Source organism: Chlorocebus sabaeus, chromosome 20, assembly GCF_047675955.1.
Source record: "Chlorocebus sabaeus isolate Y175 chromosome 20, mChlSab1.0.hap1, whole genome shotgun sequence".
Classification (NCBI taxonomy): domain Eukaryota; kingdom Metazoa; phylum Chordata; class Mammalia; order Primates; family Cercopithecidae; genus Chlorocebus; species Chlorocebus sabaeus.
This window is the reverse complement of record NC_132923.1, coordinates 22,298,722-22,324,608: the sequence shown is the minus strand read 5'-3', so window position 1 is coordinate 22,324,608 and position 25,887 is coordinate 22,298,722.

Sequence of the window (25,887 nt, the reverse complement as noted above, 5' to 3'; positions counted from 1 at the left end):
GTACTCTTGTCCCACAGTCAGGTAGGGCATGCCCGGCCAGTAGTGTTTCTCCACATGGTCCACAGCTGCTGGTGCTTCCCTGATCCACTGCCTACCAGAAATGTGATTGTAGCAGAGGAGGGCAGTGAAGGACATGGTGCCTGAATCCACATGAAGAGTCCCTAAACAACACAGTTCTAAATAACACATGGGTCAAGGAAGAAATCTCAAGAGAAATTTAAAAATATTTTTAGCTAAGTTAAGATGAAAACACATCTTATCAAAATTTGTGAGATGCAGTGAAAGCAGTGTTTAGAGGAAAATTTATAGCATCAAATGCCTGCATTAGAAAAGAAGAAAGATCTAAAATAGATCATCTAAGCTTCTACCTTAGGAAACCAGAAAAAGAGGAGCAAATTAAATTCAAAGTAAACAGAAGGAAAGAAATAAATAGGAGAGCAGAAATCAGTGAAATAGAAAATCAGTAGAGAAAGTTAATGAAATCAAAAGCTTGTTCTTTGAAAAGATCAAGATCAACAAAATCAATAAGTCTCTGGCCAGACTAAGAAAAAAAGAGAGAGGACATATACCAGAAATGAAAGAGGGCACATCACTACAGATCCTATGGCCATTAAAAGGATAATAAAGGAATACTATGAACAACTCTGTGCCCATAAATTTGATAACCTAGATGAAATAGATGAATTCCTTGAAAGACACAATCTGCCAAAATTCATACAAGGAAAAACAGACAGTCTGAATAGGCCTATATCCAGTAAAGAAATTGAGTCAATAATTAATAGCCTTCCAAAACAGAAAGCATCCAGTGCAGATGGGTTTACTGGTGAATTCTACCAGATATTTTAAAGGCGAAATGATACCAATTCTTCACAATCTCTTTCAGAAGATAGAAGCAGAGGGAATACTTCCTAACTCAATCTATGAGGCCAGCATCACCCTAACACCAAAACTAGAAAAAGACACTGCAAAACCAGAAAACTACATATCAATATCTCTCATGAACATAAATGCAAAAATCTTCAACAAAATATCAGCAAATCAATCCCAACAATGTATAAAAATACTTATACACCACAACCAAGTGGGATTTATCCCAGGTATACAGGCTGGTTCAACGTTCAAAAATCAATTGATGTAATCCATCATATCAACAGGTTAAAGAAGAAAAATTACATGATCTTATCAGTAGATGTAAAAAAAGCATTTGACAAAATCCAACACCAATTCATGATAAAACCTCTCAACAAACTCAGAATAAAGGAGAATTGCCTCAACTTGATAAAAAAAAAAAAAACCAAAAACCTAAAAAAGCCCTATAGCTAACATCATACTTAATAGTGACAACCAGAAGCTTTCCAAATAAGATAAAGAACAAGTCAAGGATGTTTCCTTTCACTACTCATTTTCAACATTGTATTTGAAGTCCTAGCTAGTGCAAGCACTTGATTCAAGGTGACCATCAAGGTGTTGATGATCACCTACGTGATTCAAAAACAGGCCAAAGCCAGGTGCAGCAGCTCACACCTGTAATCCCAGCACTTTGGGAAGCCGAGGTGGGAGGATCACTGAAAGCCAGAAGTGTGAGGCCACCCTGGGCAACATAGCAAGACTCTGTTTCTACAAATAAATAAATAAGTTAGCCAGGCATGGTGGCACTCACTTATAATCCCAGCTACTTGGGAGATTGAGGAGAGGATCACTTGAGCCCTGGAGATTGAGGCTTCAAGGCTTCAGTGAGCTACGATGGTACCACTGCATTCCCTCTTGGGTGATAGAGCAACAATCTGTCTCTACCAAAAAAAAGAAAAAAATGGGTCACAGACATTAACACCTGCCTCACCAAAGAACACAGACAGATAGCAAATAAGCATATAAGACAATACTCCCCATTATATGTTATTGGGAAAATGTAAATTAAAATAATGGGATACCACTACATACCTATTACAATGGTCAAAATCCAGAGCACTGACAACACTGAGTGCTGGTGAGGATGCGGAGCAACAGGACCTCTCATTCATTGCTGCTGGAAATGCAAAACAGTACAGCCACTTTAGAAGACAGTTTCTTACTAAACATTATCTTCCCATACAATCCAGCAATCATGCTTCTAGGTATTTCCTTGAAGGAGTTCAAAACTTATGTCCACACAAAATCCTGCACACGGATGTATATAGCAGCTTTATTTGCAGTTGTCAAAAGCTGTCCTTTAGTAGGTGAGTGGATAAATAGACTGTGGTACATCCAGAAAATGAAATATTATTCAATGCTAAAAAGAAATGAGCTATCAAGCCATGAAAAGACATGGGTAAATTTAAATGTATGTTACTAAATGAAAGAAGTCAATCTGAAAAGACTACACATACTGTACAATTCCAACTAGATGACAGTCTGGAAAAGGTAAAACTATGAAAATGATTAAAAAAAAAAAAAAGTCAGTGGTTGCTAGGGGTTACGGGGAGGGAGGGATGAATAGGTGGAGCACAGATAATTTTTAGGGCTGCGAAACTATTCTGTATGATATTATAATGGTGGATACATGTCATTATGCATTTGTCCAAACCCATAGAATGTGCACCACCAAGAGTGAACCCTAATGTAAACTATGAACACTAGGTGATAATGATATGACAGTGTACTCTGCTGTGCTCTGTCCAGGGTATACTCTGGTGGGGGATGTTGATAATGGGGAGGCTGTGCATGTTTCGGGGAAGAAGGTATGGGATGTCTCTGCGCCTTCCTTCACAGTTTTGCTGTGAACCTAAAAGTACTCTTTAAAAAACTAGTCTTAAAATTAAAAAACAGGCCACGCGCAGTGGTTCACGCCTATAATCCCAGCATTTTGGGAGGCCAAGGTGGGTGTTTTAGTCTGTTCTCACGCTGCTGATAAAGACATACCCGAGAATGGGTAATTTATACAGAAAAAGAGGTTTAATGGACTCACAGATACACGTGGCTGGGGAGGCCTCACAATCATGGCGGAAGGCAAAAGGCACATCTTACATGGCAGCAGTCAAGAGAAAATGAGAGCCAAGCAAAAGGGGAAACCCCTTATAAAACCATCAGATCTTGTGAGACTTATTCACTACCATGAGAACAGTATGGGGGGAACCGCCTCCACGATTCAATGATCTCCCACAACACGTGGGGATTATGGAAGCTACAATTCAAGATGAGATTTGGGTGGGGACAGAGCCAAACCATATCTCAGGGGTTGCAAGAATAGCTTGAGCCCAGGAGTTTGAGACCAGCCTGGGCAACATGGCAAAGCCCCATCTCTACAAAAAATCAGCCAGGTGTGGTGGCATGCACCTGTAGTCCCAGCTACTCTGGAGGCTGAAGTGGGAGGATCACCTAAGCCTGGGGAGGTGAAGGCTGCAGTGAGCTGTGATCCCACCACTGCACTGCAGCCTTGATGACACAGCAAGACACCGTGTCAAAAAACAAAGTGTGCTGAGGTCAAACACACACAAAAAACTGCATTGCCTCTGCCAGAAAGACATCAACTATAACAATAATCTGATGAAAATGATGACAGTAACAAGTAATAAACAGGTAAATAAGGGCAGCTACAGAGAGCAGAGTGCAAGGTAGAAGTGCTTGGGCCCTAATTTAGGCAGATCTGCCTCCACCGCTGACACTGTGACCTCAGGCAAGTTCCTTAACCTCTCTCAGCTGCACAGTCCCTGTCTGCATAGGGTAATAGTGAGGATAACAGGACCCCTCTTGCAAGTTTGTTTTGAGAGTTAGAAATAATATATGTAACATGCAGGACATAATCCCTGACAAATATTAGGTATTCAATCAAGATCGCTCTAAAGCCAAAATCTTATTCTGAACTACTTCATACTTTTAGAGTTACCTACATTTGGATAGCAAATATTTTGTTGTTGTTGTTGTTGTTGTTGTTGTTGTTGTTGTTTTTAAAGGCAGATGAAAGAGCTGATTGCTAGTCAGGACGATGAGAGAGTTCAAAACCAGATACTGCTGGGAGGGTTGACAGTCCCTTGCAACTAAGGCCTTGGGACTCAAATGAGTGCTGGAGCTCCCCCTAGAGGCAGAGTTGGGTGTGTGTTAGTAGGATGCGGGGGCAGCGAAAATGAGCCACACAGAGCCAGCTGAAAACCCAGCATGCTTCTCTGTTTGGTTTGTGTTTTTCTATTTAAAAAAATTTGTATTACTTATTCAGCCAGTATTGCACAACATTTGCTAAAATTACTATATTTACTATACTTATATCACTACATTTGATTAAATGGCATGATTTAGAACAAGTTTTTTTAAATGCCAATTTTATGAGCTAAATAGCTAGCTTTCTCATTAACCTTGGGTATTAATCAGTGCTTTTTTTTTTTTTTACCCATTTCTTGGCTTATCAGAACCCAGTTTTTCATCTCTCAAAACCACTTGCATTATTTCTATGTCACAAGCATGGGGAACAAGCATTTATTGAACACTAACTCTGTACAAAAATATACTAAAAGCTCAGGAGAACACAAAGAATGTGGATGGATTCCTGCCCTCTAAGACCTTTTAATGTAGTTGTGAAGACAAAATATACACATATGAAATGGTGAAGTCATGAGCAAGAAAATGATGACATGTGAGCTTGTCCATGCTAGGGCCCATATTCCACACAACTCTCCACCCCATTCCCAATACTTAGCACAGTTTAAGGCACAGCATAGGGACTTAACAGGCATTTAGTGAATTAAACTAAATAGCATGATGATGACAGAGAACAGGGAAAAAATACTGAATGACTATAAGAGAAAACCACCCTTTTCTGCCTCATTTTTCTCCTTAACATTTGCAAGCTTCTAACACACTGTTATTTATTTCATCGTTTGTCTCCCCTCTTTAAATGTGAGTGTTCTGAGGCAGAGAGTTTGCCTGTTTTATTCACTGCATATCCACAGAACACAGGTTTGTTTCTGGAACATCATGGTTACCCAATATATATACATATACACACACATACACACACACACACATATATATGTGTGTTTATATATATATTGAGCAAATGAGTGAATGAATGAATGTTTCAGCCATAACTTATTAAGTATTTATACATAAGTGATATTGAGATTCCTGGAATCTTGTGGAATTTCAGCATCAGCATTAACCACAGGATGAAATACCAAAAATGTACTAGGGTGTTTGTTATAGTATACACAGCTTTGTTTATAATCATGACAAATTGGAGACAATTTAAAAGAAAGGAATGGCTATATTTAATATTACACCTCCATAATGGAATCTCTGTAATGGAATGGTACATCTCTATAATGGAATATCATAATTCCATTAAATATAGCAACATCAAACTATATTCTTTAGGAAAGGTTGATTTTTGTTTTCAGAACAATTGTGGGGGGCTAGAGGCATATGAACAGAAAAAAGTCTGGAGGGATTTACACAGAATGTTTTCAGCAGGTGGCAGAATTAAGAGTGGAATTTTCATTTCCTTCTTTAAGCCTTTTCATATTGTCTGATTTTTAAAAATAAGAATGATATGCATGTATTATTTTAAAATCAGAAGAAAATAAAGGTATTTTTATTTTTGAAAAGACGTTGTCTGGGGCTTCTGTCTTGCAACCGTGCTGGGGGTGTGGAATGACCTCCCTGGGTTCCAATGTGGTCCTGTGCTCATCACCTTCCCACACCTGCTGCCCTGCACCCTTCCCAGGGGCTCCTCTGTGACATAAATTTTAGTTGACCATAACTGATCCAGCTAGTCTTGGATTATCAATTTCAGATGGTGGTCAAATTTAATAGCTAGTGGTTATTACTGAGGTCTACCTTTCCGTCTTTCTTCTTGCCCTGGATTGCCAACTGAACTTTCATCAGTGATAGCCTGAGAACCATTGTCTAAAGTCCTGACAGCAAGATTCTGTGCCCCTATATTCCACCCCTAAGGGATCAAATAGACAGGGCCATCACTGTGTTGATAAGAGGAGAGTTAGAGAGAAGCTTTGGCAGGGATGAGTATGTCTTGAACGTCACAGTAATTAGGGGTTGAAGGGAAACAAACCATATTCCCCTTACCGGGGACTGTGCTGGTAACATTAAGTGTCTTGCAGGCTTGTGGTAAAAGTTCCAAACAACTCCTTCATGCTGGTTCTGGTTTAATTACCAACATTTGGAACTAGAGGTGAAACTGGGTATTCTCCTTTAGAGGTATAGTGTTTGCTGGTCCAGAGATCTGAGATGGTGCAGCCAGTGGGAAGGAGGAATAGCATGGACTTTTGCAGTCAAGTCATTCACTTTGAAAAAGGTCTTAAATTCTCTGAACTTAGTTCTTTCATCCACAAAATTGTGTTATTAATATATACTTTACATCATTTTAAAGAATACAGTAGATTATGTAAGATTATAAAATCCTATCCAGTGCATGGCACACAGTAGGGGTTAAACAAATGTTAATTCTTCTATCAATGTCTATTATGGCTATTAAGAAAAGGGGAGAGGGACAAGATATTGAGATCCCACTAAGTGCCAGGCACTCTCCTGAATCCTATGCTTACATCATGTTCTCACAACTCAGTATTACTGTGTAAATACCCACTGCACAGATGAGGCCCACAACAGCTAAGTGACTTGCCCAAGATCATGGCAACATGTGAAAGCTGGTGTTTGAGTCCAAATCTGTCTGCTCCCAAATCCCATTACTGCAAACTATATTTAAGTTGTTCTACGTAGAATAAATTGTATGAGGTCCTGTTATTTTCTGGAGGGAGAAGTGTCAACCCTCTAAGTAGGTGTGGTCAAAGTCCAATTTTACATTAGCCATGAAGTTCTCTCCAATTATTCAGCCGGGGACTGAATATAAGTAAATAATGCTTGATAATAACAGTAGCTCACATTTTTTGATGACTTACTATGTGTCAGGCCAAGTGCATTAGCCTATAGGATTCTCATTTCATTTTCAAGAAGTCCAAGAAGTGGGAGTTGTTATTATCCTCATTTTACAAATGAGAAAACGGACATACACTGAAGCTAAATAACGTGTCCCAACAGCAGAGCCCGGTTTGAGCGACTCGCCGCTGAACTACCCGCCACCCCTGGAAAGAAGCACCTTGTGGCAAGGAGCTGGCAGCCCGCCATGCAGTTCTCCCTCTGAATTCCTCTAGGAACTAAGCAGCACCTGTTCACAAGGTGCCCGTTCTCAGAGATCTGTTCTCAGTTCTCACCTTCTGAGATCTGGAGGTGGTGGTGAAAGCTCCTAACCTGTGAGGAAGAGGCTCATCCCTAGGCTTGGCCTTAAAAGGACAGCAAAGGGCCGGGTCAGTGGGAGCCTCTGAACTTGGGGTCAAGGCAAGCAGCAGGCTCAGAGGTCAAGGAAGGGAGCCCAGCAGGGGAGGCTGCAGGAAAAAGAATTTGATTGAGGCAAGATTTATTCACATGCTCTAAAGGAATATTTCTTAAACTTTCTGTGACCAGGACTCGCTGAGCAACACTGTCACATGTGGAGTAGCCATGCAAATTTTCTTCCACCGAAAGGAAAATCATTGTCAGATTAAGAAAAGACAGAAACAAAAAGAATACATATGGGTGACAGGAAATTTTATAAGTTAAATTTCACAACATGAAGAAAAGATTTTATAAAACTACTTCAGTATTTTCCATTATTGTACAGTATAAAATGGTTATTTGTTATAAAATGCGATTTATTTTTGCAAAGGCTCATAGCGCGCAGGACAGGTTTTCAGGGAACATCAGCGTTCTGATAGTGTTTAAAACATGCAGCTTGTAAGTGAATAAGTGACAAGCCCTTGATCTTAGGTCTATACAGACCAGCCACCTGGTTCTGATGCAGGACAGGCAAGCCCCAAAACTGGGGCTTAGCCCAAGGTTTTTGGCTTCACACAGGAAAGAATTCAAAGGTGAGCTGGTGGTGTTAAACAGCAGTTTTTATTGAAGCAGCAGTGTACAGCAGCAGCAGCGAAGCCGGGCTACCCCACTGGCAGTGTGTCCAGAGTAGCAGCTCAGAGGCAGTTCTGCCGCCATATTCATACCCACTTTCAATTCTATGCAAAGTAAGAGGCAGCTTATGCAGAAATTTCTAGGATGAGGGTAGTAGTCTCTGTGGAGTTGTCACCATAGAGAGGGGTGATAACTTTCAGGTGTTGCCATGGCAATGGTAAACTGACATGGCACACTGGTTTGCATGTCTTAGGGAGAAGTGCTTCCACGCCGGACCTATTTTAGGTAGTCCTCAATTTGGTCCTGTATCTGAGTCCCATATCCAGAATCTAGTCCCACCTCCTACCTCAGCTCTGCCCAAATGACAGTGAATATTATCGTAAAGGTCCGAGACTTGTTAAAGCAGGGCAAGGTCCCTAAAAAGGAGGCCTTCAATTTTTTTAAATTCACATAACCCTAGCAGTAAAAATGTTGAACATACACTCCAATAGAGTGTATTTACTTATCTATAAATTATATTGATGCATTTCTATTATTAGCTAATATCTAAAGGCTTAATATACACTTAGGATGAGGTTTATCACAAATGCCAGTGGAGGTGAAGGCACTGTCCCCTTGATAATTTCTAAACTTGTTTTTGTCAACGTCTTGTCTGATCTGATGAGATTGTTATGGTTTCTAACCTCATGATATGTCCGACAATGAGCTTATTTTGCATTAGGGACAGTGCCATTTTCTTGTTGTTTATTTGCATTTGCATTGTAGGTGTTACTGGCACACTCCTTTCTTTGTAGAGCTCTTCTCAAGCCACTCAGTTGTGTGAGGATTCATTTAGTTAAGACTAAATAATACAATTTCCCTATCCTCTCAAGTGGCACGAAGAAGCTACGATACTCTGAAAGCCAATGAGAGACTCGTCAAACTGTGTGTAACACTCGGGGTTCCTCAGGATACCCCCTGAGGTCTGTATATGACATGGGAACAACAGACAGACCAAGCAAGCATGCATGCGTCAACCTGTATATTAAATTTAAGTGAAGCTTAATTCCTTTTTCATTTTTAGATAAAACATTAGTAGCAGACATCCCAATATTTGCTTCCCATTTCCCCAGCATATCATTCTGCATTCTCTGGGCTGCCCACTCCCTGCTTTGAGATATTAGAGGCAGTAACTTTATAAGACTCTTAGGGTCTATGTGTGCGGGTAGATTTATGGGGTTTTGATCCCTCTGAAAAGACACTTCAAATCTTGCATGATGGCAACAAAGCCTTTTTTGGAGAGACTGTCAAAGGGAAAGGAGTAATACACAAGATTTTCCATCACTCCTCCCTTGAACCAGCCCCAGGACAGACTCTAAACTAACCTGATTTCTGGTCATTGTAAATAAAAATAGTGTCTGTAGACTGACTTCTCTGGAAAAGTCCATTCATCAGGCAAAGGAGGAAATTAACAAAGAGCCTTACATGATTGAGGAGGAAGAAAGTAGGATTTTTTTTTTTTTTTTTCCAAGACAGGATCTTGCAGTCACCCAGGCTGGAGTACAGTACAGTGGCATGATCACAGCTCACTGCAGCCTCAAATTCCTGGACTCAAGTGATCCTCCTGCCTCAGCCTCCTCAGTAGCTAGAACTACAAGCGTGCACCACCAAGCCTGGCTATTTTTTTCCTCTTTCAATAGACAGGATCTCACCATGTTGTCTAGGCTGGTCTCAAACTCATGGGACTAAGCATTCCTCCCACCTTGGACTTTCAAAGGTCTGGGATTACAATCATAAGCCAGCTTGTCTGACCCAGAAAGTAAGTTTAAAAAACAAACAAACAAACAAACAAAAAAAGCTGTCAGTTCATTTTTCCTGTGGATCTTGTGATGTAGCTGTACCTCTTCCCGCTCCACCACCCTCCATAACACATATCATTTTGGGCTGATGGGGCTGCAATAGTTGATTTTTTGTGTGTTTTTCTCCTTCATTAAATTGTAGGTTCCTTGAAGCAAGACCAATACAGTTTTACAGCATCAATACATAGCATAGTGCCTGACAAATAGTATGTATTCAATAAATGTTATTGGATGAATACACTCTTGGGGATAACAATAACCACCTGTTGTGGGACCTTGTGATCATGTAAGTTAATACTTAATAAACTCCCCTTTATATATATACATATATATATATAAAATATGTATTATTATATAATAGGGTATATATATAACATATGTATACCCTGTTAGTTCTGTCCCTCTAGGGAACCCTGACTAATACAGTCCTGTGGGGCCTGTAGGTTCCCTGTGTATTTGGCTTGGAGTCTGAGTGGGACTGGAAGCCAGTGGAAATAGGGGAGTGGTGTGAACTCACTTATGTTCCCACAGGGATCATGCCGGACTCCGTGGGGAAGGGAGGATGCTTGGACACAGGGAGGCCAGGCCAGGGGCTTCCACAGTAACCCAGGTGAGAGATGATAGGGGTGGACCATGTGGTTATAGTGGAGGTGGTGAGACACAGCCAGATTCTGGATATGTTCTTAAGGTAGAAAACGTAGGATTTGTTGACTGATTCAATATGGGGATGAGAAAAAGAAGCACCCCAAAACGGAGGCCTCACTTGAGGCCTTTAGCTTCTTGCAGAGTTCTGAAATATCTGTTCCTCTCTGCGTTTGCCCTAAACCAAAGCCGATTTTCTAAATTTAGCCTTTCCTTTGTAACCATTGCTCAAAGCATGCATTTCTTGAAAAGTAAATGTATTTGAAGTTTCCAAATAGTTTAGCAGTACATAAAATATATGATCTGTGCTGGTTCTCTGCCATGAATATCAATCTCTGCAACTCCTTGTTTCCCACAGAAATTCTATCAGCAAAATTAGAATTGCAATTGTATTCCTCCTCAGTTGTCTGATTAAGGTTTCATTTAAGCCTTGGGCTTATTTTTGAAAGCCCTATAAACATTTTACACACCTACTCATATATTACCAAAGCCATTCTGAATGCAGCCTACAGTAAAATTAATTACTGTGTCATGAGTCTGTCACATTTCAAGATAAATCATAAATATTTACTTAGACCTGATTCAATATCACTTGGAAATGAACCAATATTGGCAACAAATTTCTTGGTATTACAGTACATTCTTTAGTTGGAAATTCCCATGTAAATATATCCATAAAGTTTTTAGAAGGCCATTTTGTACATGCAGAGAAGATAATAAATCAACATTCATAACATTTCAAAAATCCATAGGCCCATAAAATCCACATGCTTTTTCAACTCCTCCGGGGTCTGTACCATGAGGCTGGTGGCAGCAGAAACAGAAACCAAGCCTGGGAGTGAAAGAAACACTAAGTGGTTGGGACACTGATGAGACAGAGCTGCCATGACGGCAGGAAATGAAGTCCTTAAGGTGAAGGCAGCACAGGCCGGACCGACTTGAGCTGGGAAAGCCAGAATTTTAGTGCAATCTGTACCCTGAAATCAAAGCCAAAACTCACCCACGTGGTGGACCAAGAGACAAGCAATGTGGTGTCATGAAAGCACACTGGATGATGTGGGTTCAAATCCCAGCTCTGCCACTTGGGCACTGTGTGACCTTTGGCAAGGGAAATCGCTCTGTGCCTCAGTTTCCTCATCTGTTAAAAAGTATCTACTTCATGGGGTTGTGGTGAGGATATAATGTGAAGGGCTTTAAAAAGGGCCTAATACACAGTGGGTATTCAATGTGCACACACACACACACAAACATTTATGTATATAGATGTATACATAAATATGGTATCTATACTATGTATACATAACCCAAATATATATTAGTGAATATAGGGACCTGCATGTACATAGTATGGTGCGTATAACTAATTTAAGTCAAAAGAACTGACTTTCAGTCCCCAACTCTGTCACTGATTATCTTGCCTGTCTCCCTCAGTTTCCTGGGGATGTTAATGGCAATCTTGCCTGGAGCCTGTGAGGATTAAATAAGATAATGTGAAAGAGTTCTGCAAAGTATTAAAACGTCTAGATGAGTGTGGCCTATTATTGTGAGGATGTTTTCTATCCTACTATTTTTTTATAATTTTTCATCTCTCCATCCTTGTGGGTCTGATTCCTTTCGGGTGGTTTGGATTACACAGACCTGGGCCCTTGACCTGCCAACCGGTCAGCAAAGCTGCTTGCCTTGGGCCAGCCAGTGCCCCTCCTGGCTCCTCACATCTTTGCTCAGAGCTGCCTCTTCAGGACTGTCTTGCAAGGAAGTGCATGGGCCTTGATGGAGCTGGAGCTGCACTGTGTAGGTTGAACCTGCTGACACTAACAATTTGGGTCTTTGTGCTTGGATGACTAAAGTAATAGCTAAAAGAGGAGATGAAGAAGCTGCTGGGCCAGGTAAGCTGAAGAGGTTACACGTAGGAGAGGCAGCTCAGGGGAGCCGAGTATCTTTCTTGTGCCTCACTTTCTGGTTTCACTGTCTTTAGCAGTAGGAGGATTCTGTGCCATTTCCATCCCTCCAAGGACAGGAAGACAGTGTTGTTAAATTAAAAGGAAAAAGACTTTAACGTTGATGCATGCCTGAAATCTACATCAATAGAGAGCTGCAGAACCCTAGCAAATCTTTTCCAGCTACTTCCTGAGTTGAAGGAAGAGTGTCTAAGTCTTTTTTGTGTATGTGGGGGGTTGGGTCTGGCTTCTTTTTCTTCCATACTTATAGCAGCTTCATAGATGTATAATTTACATATCATACAATTCCCCAGTATAAATGCACATTCTGATTACTTTTAGTTTATCTATACAATAGTGCAGCCATCACCACAATCCAGTTTAGAAGAGTTCCGTTATTCCAGACAGATAATGATGTGCCCATGTTAATTTCCACTTCCCCTCTAGCCCCAGGCAAACACCCATCTGCCTTCCATCTCCATAAACTTGTCTTTTCCATAAATTTCATACAAATGGAGTCATACTCCATGTAGTCTTTTATATCTGGCTCCTTTCACTCCACATGATATTTTTGCATATACCAGTGTCAGTTCGTTTCCATTGCTACATAGTAGTCCATTATTATGGAATTTTATTTGGAATTTATCTATGTCTTTTGATTATTATTTGAAGACATTCTTTGCTAATCCTTACCAGCAGTATTCTTTTTGTCATAAGAACTGGGAAACACATTCTGCAGGGTCCCTGTGAGAACACAGCCTGTGTTTAATGCAAATGTTAAACTAGGAAAATCATTCACTTTCCCATACTTGATGCCTTGAAATAAAGGAATTTTCCAACTTGAGGAGGTACATAGGGCTGATGACCTCCATTGGGTTAGAACCTGCACAGGATGTTTGCAGGGTACAGTGTAACCCTGATGATGACAGGAGGGACCAGGACAAGGAAAACCAGATGATGTGGGCTCTTCACGTCACTCCAGAAGCCAGGAGCAAGCCACATCCCAAAGGAGCAGCAGGATCCAAGGGGAGAGCCAAGAGTGTGGACCCCAGTTTCGCATCCTTCCCCGCAGAAGTGCACTCCCAAGGCAGAGACTAGCTCTGTCTTGTCATTCTACTTTGTTCTTAACTCACACTTGAGCCCCTTCTCCTGGCAGAGGATCTTAGGGGAAGGGGTATTGCCAAGGAAAGCCTTGAGTTGTCTCTAGAGGCTCTAATGTGAAGCCAAAAGGCAGCTCACTACAAACTCATCACTAGGATGTCCTTTTACCATCCCTGGTAAAAGGATACATAGGCTCTACTAATAGAAGACTCTTCACTCAGTCAGTCAATAAATATGCATGGGCTGCTCCCATGTATGTGTCAGACACCCTGCTGGGCACTGGAGTAGAGGGGAGACAGAGTTGCTGGCCTTGATGAGCTCCCTGTCCAACCACAGAGGGCAACTATTAAACAAGTGAATGCAATTCTTAGAAAAGGTAACCCCACAGTCCCATCAAAAGCACCCTGAGAACATGAAGATGAGGACTAGAAGGAGCTACAGAAGAATTGGCATTTTACCTGAGCCTTAAAAGTGGAAAGTGTTTCAGATGACAAGCAAGAAAGGAGAGAGCAGTGTTTACACAGGCATTTCAAGATGATTTTACATTATCAGAGATAAATCTGTACTTAGCCAAGCCAAAAACTGAATTTCCCCTGCAACCAAACCAATGTGGTGGTTATGAACCCACCAAGAAGCCCTAGGAGGCTGACTGCTGGCTGTTCATAGTGTACCGGCCACGTTAACTACTTAACCATAGATTTGCTAAGTGAAGCCAACTGGCAACAGAATAATGGGGAAAGGGATTTACTTTACAGCCGGCTTGGCCAAATGACTCCTATCCCACTGAGGATGCTTACCCGGTGCATAATGCCTGACTTCTTGAAGCTCTCCAGGGAGACAGCCATAAAGAGCATTGCTAAAAGGTTAGTTCGTACAGCATACCTCATGTGTACTGTGAACCAAAGCAGCAATGGCTAGCCTGGAACACAATGGCTCAAGTTCCACAATCAGGAGGCTTTTTCCCCATCAGTCTCTTCTAAGCCCAGGAGTTAAGAGTGGCTGCTCTGGGGAGCTTCTGGCTAAACATGGAGACTAGAACACATGCTTTTATCTGTTTCCTACCAAAAGTCCACTAAGATGATAGTATAGTATTTAAAAAACAAACAGACTACCAAGGCAAGAGACCAGGGAGGAAATTCAGCAGATAATAAATGTCTATAAAAATTTGGAAGCTGAGAAGCAGATGAGCAGATATAATTTGGAACAAAGCCAGCAAGACAGGGAGGAAGTCAAGATGAAGTGAGCCTCTCTATACTTCAGATCTCTAGAAAGATTCAGGAATTGAAGGCACGATGTGCGTCAAATATAGAAGTACATATTGGGGCTGGAAAAAAGATAGGTGATCAAGAGACGGAAAGAAGCAATGATACCCACTTATCCCTCCTCTTTCCCTCCTCTTGCCTTGCCCAGGCTCTTTTTACCCACTCGGTCTTTTTTTTTTGGTCTGGCTCCTTTTTTTTCATACTTAGCAGGACCAGGGATTTACTCTCTGGAGAAGTGAACCAGTCAGGCTCCTTGGGGAACATGGGGAGACTGGGTCCAACTGAGAATGGCTATTAGCCTCCCTACCAAAAACGGGGATTATGTGAATACTTAGAACCCCAGCCCCACCTGCGCCGCCCCCTACCCCCTGCCACGCTTTGCCCCAGAATATCAAAAGCCAACCTTATGTTCCTGAAAGATACTTCACTAGGGAAACTGACCAGCTCAAGAGAAATGTCTAAGGTTACTGCTTTGGGAGATCTTTAACAAAACAGTCTGGTTCCCATCTGATCACCACTGTTTACTGTCACCAGACAATAAGCCCCTAATATGCACACAGAGCTTTGCATCAGCACTTTAGTGCCTTACAACATTGATAATGCCTTCATGTCTTAAAACGGACAATCAAAGATTAGCAGATGTTTGGAGAGTACCTAGAATGTGAAAGAGATCCAAATAGACCAGTAGATAAAAGAAGCTTAGAGGAAGAAGAGACAGCAATGAAAACAAGAAAACATTTAGAAATCTGTAAATGTTATCCTTAGAATAGGGTTAGATAATTGCATCCTTGAATTTGAGAATAAGAGACTCTAAAAAATAAACATTCAGAAAATAATGAAGCGTTCTCAGAAGTTAAAAATAAAATAGAAAAATTTTAAACTCAATAGGAAGTTTGGAAGATAAAATTGAGGAAATTTCCTAGAAAGATGAATAAAAAATAAGTAGAAAAAGGAAAGATAAGACAACTAGAGAATCCAATAAAGAGAATCCAATATTGAGGAAATTTCCTAGAAAGTTGAATAAAAAATAAGTAGAAAAAGGAAAGATAAGGCAACTAGAGAATCCAATAAAGAGAATCGGCATTTAATAATAGACATTCCAGAAAGAGAAAGAAACGAAAAGAGAGAAGAAATTACTGAAGAAACAATACAAGAAAAATTTTACAAAACAGAAAGATAAGGGCCTCTGAAAAGTGTAGAATGAATGAAGAAAGAAAAACCCACACCAAGGCTCATAATCATAAAATTTCAGTACACTAAGGATAAAGAAAAGATCCTAAAAGTTTCCAGAGGGGAAATTTAAAAAGATCAAATACAAACTTCTGAAGCTGATCAGGAATCAGAATGGCAACAATCATCTCAACAACAACAGTGAAATCCAGAAAATAATAGAACAAAGCCCTCAAAATTCTGGAGGAAAATCATTTTCAATAAAGAATTCTATGCCTATTCAAGCTATCAATGAAGTGTGAGGTAGAAGAAAGACATTTTCAGATATGCAAGGCCTCAAAAATTCACTTGCAGGCAGTCTTTCTTAGGAAGCTACTAGAAAATGTACACCCACCAAAATAAAAATTTTTTAAAAAAAGAAGAAATCAAGAAAGAAGAAAACATGGGATCCAGGTAGCCAGGGATGAACACACACAAAGGAGGCAACTGAATTCCCAGGGCATGGCCATGGGGATGTGGGAACTGCAGCTTTGCAGGCCTAGGGAAAGGCCTATCCAGATCAGCAATACACAGGGCTCAGCGGGAAGGAAGGAGAAAGAAAAGAAAAGGCAGAAGAAATAGACAGAATACTCAAGACAGGTCAGCGCATTGAGAGATTTTTCAGTGCTGTTGGAGTTTGGGGATTAATCAGTAATAGCCACTAAGCAGTAAACTAAGCAAACAAAACATGGGATGATTTTTAATTCCCAAAAGGAACAAAAATATGAATGAGAAAGGAAACATAAGTGAAGTACACCATGTGGTTCAGCAGTCATAATAAGGTGAACTCTGAAATTGGTTTAAAGGGTGATTTAACAATGTTGAGAGGATGGTGCAGAGACAGGACTTACGGCGAGGTGTGTGAGAAAGCTAAATCTGCAAGTGTCATCATAAAATGTTAATAGTTAACACTTAAAGCAGAAAAAAAAGAAAGAACAATAAAAGCACATTTTTAAAAAAAAATGTGGAAGTAAGGACTAGATTAAACACTCAATAGAATTGAAAGTGGATGTGATGGATAGTTTTATGCGACAACTTGGCCAGGCCACGGTGCCCAGATATCTGGTCAAATATTATTCTGGATGTTTTTGTGAGGGTGTTTTAAAAATGAGATTAACATTTAAATTGGTGAACTTTGAGTAAAGTAGATTGCCTTCCATAATGTGGGTGGGTCTCATCCAATCTCTTGAAAGCCTCAGAGAACAAAGACTGACTTCCCCTAAACAAGAAGGAATTCTGCCAACAGGCAGCCTCTGGTTTTGAGTTGCAACACTGGCTCTTTCCTGGGTCTCCAGCCTGCCCACCTACCATACAGACTGTGGACTTGCCAACCTCCATAATCGCATTAGCCAATTCCTTAAAATAGATACTTCTCTCTCCCTTGCCTTCTGTGTACACACACACACACCGTCTTGGTTCTGTTTCTCTAGAGAACCCAGACTAATACAGTGGAGATCACCCTGGCGGGGAATGGGGCTAAGGCACCAGGTAGAAGATTTCAGGGTTTTGTTATGAACCTGGTTATAGTTTTCAATCTTCTAGACTATGTGTATTTGTTACCTTGCAGGAAAAAGATTGAATTTAAAAGACAACTAAAAAGAAAAAGATGATATGCTTTATAATCAAGTGACCTTGGTTTAAATTCCATCTCTGCCTTTACTGGCTGTGACTCTTACATCTCTCTGAGCGTCAGTCTCCCCATGTGTCAGATGGGTCCTGGTGGGTCAGCAGGAGAGCTGAATAAACTGATGAATGTAGAATAAGGCTGGTGCAGAGTAGGTGCTGAATAAAGGGTAGGTGTTTTCATAAGAAGATGCCTTTGCTTTCAACTCTCCCTGGCAGGGGCTCGGTGTTACTTTGATTTCGTCAGGACTATTGTTCCAATAAAATACACTGGCAGAAAAACTCATTCTCCTGGAAAGGAGTATGTGCCCTTTTAATATTTTATCCCTGATGTACTTTATATGACAAATACACTTCAGCGTCGTAATTAAAACTCCTTCCAGTGAAGCCGCCTTAGTCCACCAAGGGAGGTCAATTCCACCCCTCCCTTCTGCATTGATCTGCTGTGCGGGTCGCTTGCGCCAGGCTGCTGCCTCGGGCTCAGTGATTTCCTGCCCATCACTTGCTGTGCACAAATGAAATCATTTCAAACGACCTAATGTGCACTTATGCCACTTACAAAACTGAATGAAGAGGCAAAGAAGCAGCAGCATGAGAGGTCCTGAGAGAACTGGTGCTCTTCGTAGCTGCATTTCTTGGGTGACTGAGTTGAAGAAAATATGAGGTTAGAAGGGCAATTACAACTAAGGGATGGTGTCGTGCTGCTGTCAGGAAAACCTGTCTGCATTCCCTGGAGATGATGCTTGGCTTGCTTGTGAAGTTATCGGATTCTACCTTACGAGTTGTCTTAATCTGGGGCATGTGCTTCAGAAAGGTCTGCAAGCTCTCTGAAATTGATGTGAGTGTGTGCAGTTATCTGGGAAGCAGTCTGTGTCTTCATTAGATTTTCAGAAGAGCCTCTACCCTTTAAAATATGGAAAGGGCTGGCAGCTTCTCCTCTGGGTTATCCTAAGTATATAAGTATCTGGAGCTGAGATGTCAGTGCTTGGAATGGCCATGAGTCCTGGTCAATCCAATCTCCTAGAAGCCCATAGCAGAAGGTGTCACCCAGTCTCCTTTTGGTTTCCCTGGACTCCAACCACTCCATACTCTGTAGTCTGGCTGTTCAGAACCATTGCATTATATTTGTAATTTCCCTACTGCAATACATATCCTCAGGCCTTTAAGCATTGGTATATCCTGTTTCCACTGTCTGGTGTTCCCTCTCATCCATTGTGGACTTGAGAAAAAATCTACTTACCCTTCAATACTCAGTCCAAGCTTCTCCTGTGTTGTGAACCCTCCTTGACCTTCCCTCCAACCTCCATCTCCACCAATAATCCCTGGCTGTTTTAACTCTGTCCTTCCTTCTTTTCAGCTCCCAGGGCACCATGGCACACATCCTTTCATTAAAGCATAGAGCCTATTGGTTGTTTTCTCTTCTGTCCTTTTCATTAAAATGAGAACTCTGTAAGGGGAGATCTTTTTGTCTTTTTCATCTCTGAAAACAGTGAGAAATCCTATGTCTCTCTCACTCTAGCTGTTCAGAACTACTTGTGATTCGCCAGATGCAACAAGCTCTCCATGCCTCCTTGCCCCTTTCTGTGCTGTTGCCCTGAGCTGAATGCTATACCTGGTACATAGAATGTGCTCAATTAAAGTGTTGGGAATGTTGGTTGTTAAAAGGATGGCTTGTTTCCTGAACTGTACAAAACCCTCCTAATCTCATTTCCTTGTCGTCCTCCTCCAAAGTGTCCTGAATGAGACCATGACATTTCAAAAGACAGTACATTAATTCCTGAAGTACTCTCTGTTGTTCATGATGGGAGCCAGGAAGAGGTAGAAGGATCATGGAGACAAACCCCTCCGGCCCTCTTGCAGCAGCAGAGAAAGCAAGAATGAAAACAGGAGAATTAGCCTCTCGGGGAAATGTCCTCTAAAAAACAGCAAAGCAAATCAGACTAGATAGATTCCTGGATGTTTTGTTTTTTCCTGATGCAATTGGACAAAACAGCAGGTTTCCATCCTTGCTGCACTCACTGCACTGGGTCTTTATTTATTGCTGGCTTCCTGGGCATGTTTCTCTCTCCTCAAAAAAAGAGATTTGCTGGAGGCTGGCCCCTTTCACATTAAGGTCACCAGAGAGCAGCTGAACGCTGGGAAATAGTAACTTCAGCAAAATGTCAGGGAAGATTTAGTGAAAATGAACTCCACATCGTGCCCCTCGATAAGGAGCAGAGCTGGCCAAGGCCACACACGTGGTGTCGGGTGCTGGATCGCAAAGGCAAGGGCAGCTGCACCAGTCCTGGAAGACCAAGTCCTCTGGTCAAGAAATAGGCTCCTGGGAGCTCCACCAAGTGAGAGACGCCTGTGGCAGTGAGAGTCCATCTTGTGACCATCCCTATAACCAGCTCCCCAGTAACAGCAGGAGCCCCAGCCATTCTGTTTGCACCCCAGAAATTACCCACAAAACCCAACTGTGATTTATTCAGTGATGAAACAGGAGCAGCAGCAATTTGCAACATGGAGCCTAATCTGAAATAGACTCTGCTCTGCATAAGCAATTCCTCTGAAATATAGTTTCCCTTTGTCTGGAAAGCCAGACCTTCCACCTCAGAACCTTCCATTTTCAAAGAGAGTTTTAAATCCTTATGCCGGGAATATCCATGTGTCACAGAGGTTTTAGGCCACAGATAGACTGGACCACCCCTCTGGACAGGGCATGCCTAAGGGAGACATCCAGAACAGGAATTTAAAGGACCAGGAGAAATCTAAGTCTCTGCTAGGGTGCCCAGAAATCAAGCTGGTAACCGAATTTTCCCTCCACATATATGGCTCCACATGATACATGCAAATGCATAGATTCATATCAGATAAATCCAAGCCAATTCCCTCCTTCATATTTTGGAAGAAGTTGTGACACACAACTCACTGTCTCTTGGCCAGCCTATCACACAGCTCCCTGAGTGTTTCCCCAGCAGCAAGTAATTGACCAGGTAATTGATGCCTCTTCTTCCTGTGGGACTGAATGAGACAAGATGTGTGAGCTGGAGCAAGTCCCTCTCCGACCTCATTTTCTTCCTCCACACAGTGAGTGGCACTTGTGGTTCCCAAAGGCACTTTCAACCCACTGACATTGTGAGTGTTGCTTGTCTGACTAGGAGAAAAGTTAGGTTTCCAACAACTTTCTTCCTTCTAGATTTTAATAAAATAAAGACTTTATTCGTTTTATTAAAATGATATAAATAAATTCATATAAAATAGAAGAGTACACAAAGCAAGTTTAAAAAAAAATCTTAAATACTATTATCTAGAAGTAACCATACTTAATATTAGTTGAACATCATTCTAGATGTCTCCTTATGCATATATTCAGATGCAAAGGTGGATAGATGGATAGAGCTAATATTTTAATAATTGGATAATACTCTATATGTTACTTTTGGCAAATATGTCAAATTTAATATTATTTTGAGCTTAATATGAAAAATAAATTGAAGTAAAACTGAAAATATTCTATCACAAGAAAGAGGTAGTGACAGATGTAGTGGCAAAATTTGTTCACAAATTCATTACCACTCCTTCAACTGAGGGGTGGGCTCTATTTCTCCAGACCCTTGAATCTGGGCTGTGCCTGTCACTGCTTTACCCAGTAGAATATAGTAGAAGTGACATGGTTTCAATTCTGCACCTAGGCTTCAAGAGAACTTGCAGCTTTCACTTCCTTCCTTCCTCATGAAACCCAGCCACCACACTGCAAGGAAGCCTGATATGGTTTGGATGTTTGTCCTCTTCAAATCTCATGTTGAAATGTAATCCCCAGTGTTGGAGGTGGGACCAGGTGGGAGGTGTTTGGGTTGTGGAGGCAGATCCCTCATAAATGGGTTGGTGCCATCCTTGAGGTCCTTGAGATAGTGAGTGAGTTCTCACGAGATCTGGTTGTTTCAAAGTATGTTGCACCTCCCCTGTCTCTTGCTCTCACGCTCGCCATGTGAGACACATGCTCCCCTTTGCCTTCTGCCATGACTGTAAGCTTCCTGAGGCCCTCACCAGAAGCAGATGCTGTCACCACACTTCTTGTACTTCCTGCAGAACCATGAGCCAATGAAGCCTCTTTTCTTTATAAATCACCCAGCCTCACGTATTTCTTTATAGCAGTGAAAAAAAAAAACACCAAAAAACCTAACACAGAGCAGCTACACAGAAATGCCAACAATGGGAGAGAATTGAGGCCCCTGGTCAACAGTCGCAACTGAATTCCCAAACAACAGCCGTCATCAACTTTGCCAGCCATGTGAGTAAGCCATCTTGGGAGTGACCCCTCTGGCCCCAGTTGAACTACTCTAGTTGACACCAGGTATATTAGAGACAAACTGTCCTTACCCCGAGATCTGCTCAAATTGCCAAATTGTGATCAAATATGTGATTATCATTATTTTAAGCCACTGTTAGGATGGTTTGTTGTACAACAATAGATAATTTAAACAAAATCTCTGTACAATTAAGAAAAAAGATGAAAAATTTAAGAGGTGAAATTTCTCAATTACAGATTTCACTCCTCAAAAGTCTCAACTGACCCTAGCTGCGGGGGGGGGAAAAAAAGAAAAAAGCACACTTTTATTTTTCCTGTTATTGCTTTTCGTGGATACTGTTACATTGAAAAGTTTACATGTTTTGTAATCTTTATGTTATGTTCTGAAACAAAATCCCAGGGTTATTTAGTCTTCGTTTCATATTTAAATGGTAAAATATTTACCAGGAGATCTTTCACCACATCTTCTTATTCCTAATTTCTATTATTTGGTTTCAACACTTGGTTAATGGCTTTTAACCTCAGATATTCTCCCAGCCAAAAAGAGTTTATGAGTACTACTTTTCCCACATTCACTGATGTTTAAGAATATCTATCTGTTTGTTACCTTTTTCCTTGGTTATTAACTTGGGTGAGTGTTTTGGGGTTTTGTTTGTTTGTTTGTTTGTTTTTAAAGACACAGTTTCGCTCTGTTGCCCAGGCTGGAAAGCAGTGACATGAACACAACTCACCACAGACTCAACCTCCTGGGCTCAAGCGATTCTCCCACCTCCACCTCCCACGTAGCTGGGACCACAGATGCACACCACTGCACTTGGCTAACTTTGCTTAATTTCCCACCTTGTTGCCCAGGTTGACTATAATATTCTTGAGTCACAATTTTCTTCTGTATTTGTTGCTTCTTTGTCATTAGTATTCTTACATTGTTTAAAGAAATCTGAGGCCAGCCTGATTTTCTTTCTCTTGAATTGATTTTCGTTTTCTACCTGGTTGCCTGACATTTGTTTGTTTTCGTTTATCTTTTGAATTCAACAATGCAGTCAGGATAGATCTAAGGTAAATGTTATATTTACATTACCTTCCCTGAAACATAGTAGCCTTTTCAGCTTTATTTATTCCTTTTATTTCAGAGTTTTCCTTCAATTCCAATTCCAATATGATTTTGTTCCATTTCTTGAGTTTTCTACTTTAGAGACGCAAATTTACACGTTTATTGGTTCACTTCATTCTCCAAATCAAATATTGTTTCTCTAATTTTTGATCTCCTTGTCTTTTTTTTTTTTTTTTTTTCATTTACTGTTATCTCAAGTGTTCCCTTTCTGTCAAGTGAGAAAGTTACTTCCTTTTCACTCTCTCTCAGTTCTGTTTAAATAAAGGAGAAGGTCTCAATTTGGTGCTAGAGTATCTTCAACATCTTTCCAAACTTACCTAATTCTCCTTTTTAATAGAGAGTAGACCTTAAGGTTTAGTGCCTTTCACAGGCAATAATGTATAGTTAAAATTTAATAGCATTAATTTATTTTCTCTAGAATGAAGGGGAGAAAAAATAATTTATTTTTATTATATTTATTTTTATTCATTTTTGACAAGTTATATTGGCTTCCCATGAACTGCTGATATAAAGTTTCCTTTTGAAATAAATTTCTTAGACTAAAAAAGCAAGCTGATTTAAAGAAAATGTTACATATATCATAGAACAAGTAATATTTAAATATGTCAAAAATTAAGTTTGTGATACATGAATCCATGGCCTTTAGGAAAAACTGTTCTTTATTTTGTTGAAGCATCTGGACTCTGGCCTCCTTTTTGGAGATTTTGTTAAAAATCTCTACCACACCCTCAGTCCACCCAGCTGGTGGATCTTATCACTGGTTGGGGGAATCCTAGAGCCTATACTTCCATGTCAACCCCAAATTACTCACTTCCCCACTTCACTCTCCTATCTTCCCAAACATCTCTTTCCACCCCCTGCCAAGTGAGAAGACAAGAGGGGAAAGAGGTAAGGGTGTCTGAGTGGTCACCCTGTTGTTAATAGTTCACACATCAGGGAGAGGAACTTGGCCTCAGTTTCCCAGTGTCTCTTCTGTCTGGCTTCCTGATCCCCCGGGCACCTTGTCTTATTTATTTTATCTTTTGCCCTCAGTAATGTTAAGTTCCTGTTCCTTGCTGGGGAGAACTAGCTGTCTGTGGTTATGATTGTCCCGACTTCTCTCTCCATTTTTCTTTCAGGCTGGAAAGATCACATGGCTAAACTTGGCAGTCTCTCTGTCTCCGCTGAGTTCTGCTCTTCACTCCCTAAGTCGACTTTTGTCCAGAGAGAATTGTCTAATGAGAAAACTGAGTCAAAAGCATGTGAAAGATATCTAAAGCCTTTGATTTGGGGCCATTCCAAGGCAGGAGTGACTGATCCTGCTGCAGGTAGTCAGCTTCAGTGAATTCCTATGATTGTATGTTGCCAAGGCATCCATTTTGAATGTAAGTTGGACCTCACACCAGAAACAGAGCTTAGTTATCCTTGACAGTTTCCAGTTCTCCACCTATTCCCAGTTCCTCAATGTAGCTGACGATTTATCTGCCTTATACAACCGTCTCCTGGTGACCAACCCCTTTTGGCACAGTTAGACGCAACCTGCTTGATGCACCCCACTGACTCCCACACCCCACAAGGATTGCACAGATGTGCCACAGTGGCCACTCTCAGTCACAGCATGGTGCAGGGAACTTGTGCCTGCTTGCTCTAAACCCATCAATTAGAACTTCTCACGGGAAACCTGCTTGGGTAGTGTTGCAGACTCCAATAAAATCTTTGGCCTTTGGGTCCTCTGTGTCCTTTCTCTTACTTCCTGCCCACTAGTTGAGTGTGTGTGTCCTGGTCAGCTCCCTTCCTGTTGGCCCTGGGAAGGGTGCTCCCCTCTTCTCTCTGGGACCTGTAAGTAATAAACTGCTTATAATATTTCATGTGTTTTGTTGTGTCACCTCTTCTGTTTCTCACCAGACTGACACACCTGAACCTAATTTCTTTCCCGGTCAGGGCTTGCCTAGAGAGTGGCTATCTTGGTAAGAGCCAAGTAGACCCAAGTCAGACAAGAACCACAAAGGTATCTGCCAGTATAGACAAGTTTCCTGTGAGGGGAACACCTGGTCAAAAATTGGACCATGCACCAGGATAAAGGAGTGTCCTGTGAAAGGTCAGTTGTAAGCATCCATGACCAAGTCATCTGGAGCCCTATCAGGATAGGGGTAGAGTTTATAGGAAATCTCCTGAGGCAGACCTCAAGACCAAATAAGAAAAAAGAAAAAAGTCAGCTCTTTGATTGTGTTTAAGTTCTCTAAGACAAACACACACCTATTCTTACATATATACACACATTCACACAAATGTACACACACATATAAGCTCTCACACACATACACACAAATATACACATACACATTCACACTCACTTTCACATGTGTGCAGACACACACATGCATATCTACACACATTCTTCCAGACATACACACATTTGCACATGTACACATATATTCACATACATACCAGAGGCACATTGTTACACTTGTACATTGTGGAGATAAAAATGACTCCATCTTGGATGCCAATCCGCCATGTTAACTTCTGATTACCCCAGTCCCATGGATGCCTCCTGATTCCTACTTTGTTTACTGTCCCTAGTGTAAGAACATGTCAATCTTGGTGTTATTACACAAACCATAGGCTATGATGCATGGGGCTTTCTTGCCTGTTCTGGAGGGTTGCCTTTGATTGTCTTGCTGGAGCAGCAACACCTTTCCCTGTGATACATAAGTCTTGGGTCTGGGGAGTAACAGTGCAGAGACCTACCTGTCTTATTCCTGCCCAGGACCACACTTCCATCCTATTCCAACAAACTGGATTTGTCTGCCTTGTTCTTTGGTTTCTCGTGTTTGGGGGTTGTTTTTCATATACAGCCCTTTCATGTAACATACATACATGCACCTACACACATGCATACCCTCACTAACTCATACACACTTTCCTGTTAAATTCTTCTCTTTATTAAAAGAAAAAAATTATT